This window comes from Bos taurus, chromosome 18 (assembly GCF_002263795.3).
Source record: "Bos taurus isolate L1 Dominette 01449 registration number 42190680 breed Hereford chromosome 18, ARS-UCD2.0, whole genome shotgun sequence".
NCBI lineage: Eukaryota > Metazoa > Chordata > Mammalia > Artiodactyla > Bovidae > Bos > Bos taurus.
The window spans coordinates 24,736,780-24,744,918 of record NC_037345.1 but is presented as its reverse complement, the minus strand read 5'-3'; the positions used below and the strand labels follow the sequence as shown (position 1 = coordinate 24,744,918).

The 8,139-nt window shown below is 40.6% G+C and overlaps 1 non-coding gene across 1 annotated transcript; it reads right to left on the bottom strand.

Annotated features, from left to right (window-relative positions):
• Nucleotides 1-4,298: 4,298 nt before the first annotated feature.
• TRNAS-GGA (transfer RNA serine (anticodon GGA)) lies at nt 4,299-4,370 on the bottom strand. The gene has a single exon. It is a non-coding gene; the product is annotated as a tRNA-Ser (tRNA).
• Nucleotides 4,371-8,139: the final 3,769 nt, after the last annotated feature.

Below are 8,139 nucleotides of genomic sequence, written 5' to 3'. Positions count from 1 at the left end.
CTTGTTCAACCACAGGTTTCACAAGTGTTTCTCCCTTCCTGGATTCTAACCTTAGTGCACTGTGAGCTACCCAAAGCACGCATAAGCAAACAGAGGTCTTTAGACAAGGGCACACTTTGGTGGAACAAAAGACTGGATACAAATGGGAAAAGGAGTACCTCAAGCCTGTATATTGTCACCCTGCTTATTTAACTTACATGCAGAGTACATCATGCGGAATGCCAGGCTGGATGAAGCACAAGCTGGAATCAAGATTTCTGGGAGAAACACCAATAACCTCAGATATGCAGATGACACCACCCTTATGGCAGAAAGTGAAGAAGAACTAAAGATCCTCTTGATGAAAGTGAAAGAGGAGAGTGAAAAAAATGGCTTAAAACTCAATATACAGAAAACTAAGATCATGGCATCAGGTCCTATCATTTCATGGCAAATAGATGGGGGAAACAATGGAAACAGTGAGAGACTTTATTTTCATGGTCTCCAAAATCACTGCAGCCATTAAATTAGAAGATGCTTGCTCCTTGGAAGAAAAGCTATGACCATCCTAGACAGCATATTAAAAAGCAGATGCATTACTTTGCCAACAAAGGTCCGTCTAGTCAAAGCTATGGTTTTTCCAGTGGTCATGTATAGATGTGAGAGTTGGACTGTGAAGAAAGCTGAGCGCCGAAGAATTGATGCTTTTGAACTGTGGTGTTGGAAAAGAATCTTGAGAGTCCCTTGGACTGCAAGGAGATCCAACCAGTCCATCCTGAAGGAGATCAGTCCTGAATATTCATTGGAAGGACTGATGCTGAAGCTGAAACGCCAATACTTTGGCCACTTCATGCAAAGAACTGACTCATTGGAAAAGACCCTGATGCTGGGAAAGATTGAAGGCAGGAGGAGAAGGGGACAACAGAGGCTGAGATTGTTGGATAGTATCACTGACTTGATGGACATGAGTTTGAGTAAGCTCTGGGAGTTGGTGATGGACAGGGAAGCCTGGAGTGCTGCAGTCCATGGGGTCGCAAAGAGTCAGACACAACTGAGTGACTGAACTGACTGAATTGACGCTTTGGTCTGTGGTCTTCAGAACAACTCAAAAACTTTCAGAGTGACTCATAGCCCCACAGCTGTCCGGTTGGAGAATATGGCAAATCTCTTCGCTTCCCCAGGTTTCTGTTTCATAGAATTCCATGCTTTCCACTTTGGAAGCATCTTAAATTTCATCCCATTTCCCTTTTGATACGTGGATTAACTTTACAGTGTTCCTGACAATTAACTCAGCCTCCTTTTGCACACCTCGCACAGAGTCGAACATGACTGAAGCGACTTAGCAGCAGCAGGGTCTGAGGACTCACTACTTCTCCAGGCAGGGATCTTTGGACAGAATGTTCTTATAGTAAAGGAACACTGTCTCTTCATAGTTCCTGACTCTAACCATCCATCTTTCCATCTATTCATTATTTCCTTTATTCATTCATTCTGAAAACATCTATCAAATATTTGACTCTATGCTGGGAAGTATGGATACAAAGGTACATTTAAGACATGTTCTAGTGCCCAGAGGAGTTCACCATGTAATAGATAAAAGAGATGGGGGAAGCTATGGGTGGCTTGCCATGCAATGTGAAAGTGCCATATACAGGGATATGTGCTATATATATAAAGTGCTCTGGATATACCTGGGAGAGTGTCATCTCCCTGGTGGGGACGCAAAGAAAATGCTCAAAATCTGTTTCATAGAATCATTAAATGTCCAACAAAAGAGAATTCTCCAAATATGCTCTGATGTTGGTATTTAGCTGGCTAAGACAATACTATCCATTCACTCAAACTAGTGATGCACACTTCTACATACGGACAAGAGAATACAGTCATGATCCACTGTTAAGGGGAAAATGTAGGTTATAAAATAGTTAGGGTTGCTTTAGGACACAGCTTGGCAGTTTATTAAAAATTAAACTTAGGAACTCCCTGGTGGTTTGGTGGTTAAGAATCAGCCTGCCAACGCAGGGGACACAGGTTTGATCCTTGGTCTGGGAAGATCCTATATGCCGTGGAGCAACTAAGCCTGTACACCACAACTACTGGGCCCATGCGCTGCAACTACTGAAACCCGCATGCCCTAGAGCCTGTGCTCTGCAACAAGAGAAGCCACTGCATTGAGAAGCCTGTGCACTGCAAGGAAGAGTAGCCCCATTTGCTGCAACTAAAGAAAGTCCTCGTGCAGCAACGAAGACCCAGTGCAGCCAAACATAAATAAATAAAAACATAAATTAAAAACAAATAAATAAAAATTAAAATTAGAGTTACCATATTTCACAGCAATTTCACTCCTAGGTATGTACCCAAGATAATTGATAATATGTCTATACAAAAACTTGCACACAAATAGCAGCATTTTTGTGTTTGAGCACAACTGAGCACAATTGTACTCATCTCACACGCTAGTAAAGTAATGCTCAAAATTCTCCAAGCCAGGCTTCAGCACTATGTGAACCGTGAACTTCCTGATGTTCAAGCTGGTTTTAGAAAAGGCAGAGGAACTAGAGATCAAATTGCCAACATCTGCTGGATCATGGAAAAAGCAAGAGTTCCAGAAAAACATCTATTTCTGCTTTATTGACTATGCCAACGCCTTTGACTGTGTGGATCACAATAAACTGTGGAAAATTCTTCAAGAGATGGGAATACCAGACCACCTGACCTGCCTCTTGAGAAACCTATATGCAGGTCAGGAAGCAACAGTTAGAACTGGACATGGAACAACAGACTGGTTCCAAATATTGTCACCCTGCTTATTTAACGTATATGCAGAGTACATCATGATAAATGCTGGGCTGGAAGAAGCACAAGCTGGAATCAAGATTGCTGGGAGAAATACCAATAACCTCAGATATGCAGATGACACCACTCTTATGGCAGTAAGTGAGGAGGAACTAAAAAGCCTCTTGATGAAAGTGAAAGAGGAGAGTGAAAAAGTTGGCTTAAAGTTCAACATTCAGAAAACTAAGATCATGGCATCTGGTCCCATCACTTCATGGGAAACAGATGGGGAAACAGTGGAAACAGTGTCAGACTTTATTTTTTTGGGCTCCAAAACCACTGCAGATGGTGATTGTAGCCATGAAATTAAAAGATTCTTACCCCTTGGAAGGAAAGTTATGACCAACCTAGATAGCATATTAAAAAGCAGAGACATTACTTTGCCAACAAAGGTCCATCTAGTCAAGGCTATGGTTTTTCCAGTGGTCATGTATGGATGTGAGAGTTGGACTGTGAAGAAAGCTGAGCGCCGAAGAATTGATGCTTTTGCACTGTGGTGTTGGAGAAGACTCTTGAGAGTCCCTTGGACTGCAAGGAGATCCAACCAGGCTATCCTAAAGGAGATCAGTCCTGGAAGGACTGATGCTGAAGCTGAAACTCCAATACTTTGGCCACCTCATGCGAAGAGTTGACTCATTGAAAAAGACCCTGATGCTGGGAGGGATGGGGGGCAGGAGGAGAAGGGGACAACAGAGGATGAGATGGCTGGATGGCATCACTGACTTGATGGACATAAGTTTGAGTGAACTCTGGGAGTAGCTGATGGACAGGGAGGCCTGGCGTACTGTGATTCATGGGGTCGCAAGGAGTCGGACACGACTGAGCGACTGAACTGAACTGAGCAGCGTTAGTCAAAAGAGTTGAAAGTGGAAACAACCAAAATGTCCATCAACTGATAAATGGACAAAGAACTATTATGATCTATAATATAATCTATCCACACAATGGAATATTATTTGGGCATAAAAAGAAAAACAGTATGGATACTTGCTACAATGTGGAGGAACCTTAAAAACATCATGCTAATGGAAAAAGCCAGCTACAGGAGGCCAGATGTATGATTTTATTTACAAGATGTTCATAATAAGCAAATCCACAGAAACAAAGTAGATTAGAGGTTCCCACAGGCTGGGGATGAGGGGAATAAAGAATGACTCCTAATGGGTATGAGGTTTCTTTTAGGAGTGGTGACAATTTTCTGGAATTGGATAATGGTGATGGTTAAACAACTTTGTGAATATACAATCCACTAAATAGTGCACTTTAAAAACGTGAATTTTATGGTACTTGAATTATATTTCAAGAAAATAGTTATTTTAAAAATCCCATCAAGTATAGCAAAAAGTGAAAGTGAAAGTGAAGTCGCTCAGTCGTGTCTGACTCTTTGCAACCCCATGGACTGTAGCTTACCAGGCTCCTCCCTCCATGGGATTCTCCAGGCAAGAATACTGGAGTGGGTTGCCATTTTCCTTCTCCAGGGGATCTTCCCAACCCAGGGATCGAACCTGGGTCTCCCGCATTCCAGGCAGATGCTTTAACCTCTAAGCCACCAGGGACAGTATCCTATGTTAAAAAATAAAGCTCCACTTTATAAATCTGAAGATATAATTGCCTTTTCAAATGATTCACACACAAAGCAGAAATCCATCTAGCAAGCAGAAAAGTTCTGAAAGGTAGGAAGGAGGTTGGACAAGCAAATCATAAACAAATGAAAAATGATGACGTTGGGCAGTGTCACTTTCTTCGAGGGGACAAAAGGGTCTATGAGGCATATTACCTCACTGGTGCTGGCTAGGAAATTCCAGACTGACTCGTTAAGATTACATCCCTGGGGAAGGTTGACACTCCACTTAGGTAAGGTACTAAATCTTCATGTGATGATGAGGGCTTAGCACAGTGACTGCATCTGAGGCCTGTTTGTTTTTGTTTTTAACAATTCCCCTCTTTTGATCCAATAGTTAGCTTAACTGAGAGAGGTGATCAAGATCTAGGCAAGATCTAAGCACCACTCTTGGCTACAGGTCACAACTTCTGTGGGTCCTTTGTGTGGTGTCCAGAACGCAACAATTTTTTTTGTTTAATCCCCATGACAGGTCATAGGTCATGGCTTCAAGTTCATGATACTTATCTGGTTATTCTCTTTCCTTCTTTTCCAACATTCCAGTCTTAGGGAGATCATTTTCTTGGTCGTTAGCAGCTGGGAACATGTATTTAAAGCTTTTGAGAGAATATAATGCACTCATGGAAATGACTGTGATTGCAATAAGCACAATAACTCTCAATGTTTGGAGTGCACTCAGTGCAGGAGATGCAAGAGAAGCAGATCCGATCCCTGGGTGGGGAAAATCTCCTGGTGGAGGAAATGGCAACCCACTCCAGTATTCTTACCTGGGAAATCCCATGGACAGAGGAGCCCAGCAGGCTACAGTCCACGGAGTCACAAAGAGTCAGACACAACCAAGTGACTGAGCTCGTGCGTGTGTGCACACACACACACACACACACAACATACAGTAGAGCCATGGTACCCAAGAACTAATTCAAAGTCAAATCTGTCCAAGTAAGAATCTTTGAAGGAGTCAGCTTTTTAAGCCAAGTGGCTTGCTCAGTGACCTTACGTAATTGATCATACGTAACTAAGTCACTTCCCCAGAAATGTTAATCCAAGTGCAGCACGTGGTGTTGGTCAAAGTACAGATATCTCCTTGCTCAGTCAAAAGATAATCAGGCGAATAAGACACATGTATCCCATTGTTCACAGCAGCACTATTTACAATAGCTAGAACATGGAAGCAACCTAGATGTCCATCGATACATGAATGGATAGAGAATTTGTGGTAGTATACACAATGGAATATTACTCAGTCATAAAAAGGAATGCGTTTGAGTCAGTTCTAATGAGGTGGATGAACCTAGAACCTATTATACAGAGTGAAGTAAGTCAGAAAGAGAAAGAAATATCATATTCTAAGGCATATATACGGAATCTAGAAAAATGGTACTGAAGAATATTTACAGAGTAGCAATGGAGAAATAGACATAGAGAATAGACTTACGGACATGGGGAGAGGGTGAGAGGGTGAGACAGTAAGACTAACATGGAAACTTACATTACCATATGTAAAATAGATAGCTATTTTAAAAAATGGGGAATTTGCCGTATGGCTCAGGAAACTCAAACAGGGGCTCTGTATTAACCTAGAGGGGTGGGATGGAGAGGGAGATGGGAGGAAGTTCAAAAGGGAGGGGATATATATATACACACCTATGGCTGATTCATGTTGAGGTTTGACAGTAAACAAAATTCTGTAAAGCAATTATCCTTCAATAAAAAATAAATAAAAAAGATCAAGGGCTATCCTGTTACCAAAAACAACTTTGGCTAGAGAGTCTAAGGAGTTTTCTTGGGCAGCTATTGCTTTAGTAGCAGATTCTGTAATACTTTCAACAGTAAAGGAGAGGTTCCTGATCATAGCCTCATTTACATTTACTCCTAACCATTTACATTTACGCATTCCTTCAAAGGAAGCAAGTCTTGAACACTGAATGTCTCCTGGTAATGCCCATTTGAATCTTTGGCTCAAGATTGGAAAGGTGACAGCCATGGAGGCTAGTAAAAGGGTCTGTAGACCACCTAGGCAGTTTTACCTTTTCCTCATGTACAATTTTTTTTGCAGACAGCCTGGACACAAGGTTTCCCAAGTTTGGGGTTGTTAACAGAGACAAAGAAATGGATCAGGGTGACCCTGGCATCATGGACAGACAAGAGTTTTTTAAAATGACAGATCCAGCAGTCTGAAAACTTACTCCCTTTAGCAATGAATGATGGCACCATCTTTCCAGGCCACTGCCAGAGTCGAGGGAAGAAAGAGAATAAAAAGAAAGGTTTCATGTTTAAAGTATTAAGTATTTTTTTTAATTAATTTCTGTTGGCATATAGTTGCTTTTTACAATGTGTTGCCTTCTGCTATACAGCAAAGTGAATCAGCTATGTTGTTGATGTTCATTGCCATTTCCTCCTTAGGGGATCTTCCTGACCCAGGGATCAAGTGGCATCTCCTGCATTGCAGGCAGATTCTTTACAACTGTGTCTCCTGGGAAGCCTGCAATACCTATTGTTTGGGTAAACTCCTTTCTTCTTGAGGTTCCTGAGTCTGCCAGGAAGTTATTTTCCTTTCTCACCTGGTAAGCTTGCTGGGAAACCTGTAAGCAAGGTAACAGGTCAACTTTTTCAAGCAGCTCCTTAAAGTTGTCTGGTCATATTTGAGCCTTTATACATCTCTTTTAAATATGACGTTCTCAGGTTCAATGGCTGGGTCAAGGCGTTCCCCTGGAGAAGGAAACTGCAACCTACTCCAGTTTTCTTGCCTGGAAAATTTCATGGCCAGAGGAGCCTGGTGGGCTACAGTCCATGGGGTCCCAAAGAGTTGGACATGACTGAGGAACTGAGCACTACAACTACTAGTCAAAGCTTTGGTAATATGTCCAATATTATTGTGTTCTGTTATAAGGAGAACAGAGTCTTACTGAACTTACTCAAATAAACTATATTGCCATGAAAAGAATACTCAAGAGTTTCTGAATTTTGAAGGGGTTAGGTAGGGAGAAAAAGTAAATATTTCATCTTTGTTCGCAAAGGTATAATTGATTAACTTGTCAATCACTTCAAGAAAAAGAAAACAGGTTTCCTTAAATCTGGAAGAACAAAACATAAACGAACCAGCAATATTTCAAACAAAAAGTCATCAAAAGTTATAATGATCTTTATCAATTCATTTAGTCCTACATAATTAATTCTTGCTGATCTTTTGTTAGCAATTTTATGAATTTAATTTTTCCTTAGAGTTCTGAAAATTCTTACCCACTTTGGTGGTATGATCGAAAGTTATTACAATAGGTATTCTAGAGCACTTGTGAGAATCTCTTTTATGAATTTCTCTGAAGATGAAACATTTTGTTGGAACACTTTTGCAAAAGCATCCAAGTAAAACAAGAACTTTCTGTAAATGACAGAAGACTTAAAATAACCATGGTTAAAGATCTCATTAGATTTCATTACAGTGTGATTGATACGGAAATTTTGTTATTTCTGTGAAACACAACATTTTAAGATAATAACTGGAACTACTAAGCCATTTCAGAGTTTTAGGCATTTCATGCAATTTTTGGAACACATAATACATACTAACATAAATACAACATTAAAAAGCTTAGTGTTACTTCTTTTCTGACAATGCTTCCCATGTAACTTAATATATCAAATATATCTAATTAATATCTTTTCATATGAGAGAGAATAAATTTTTTAAGGTGTTCCAGGAACTC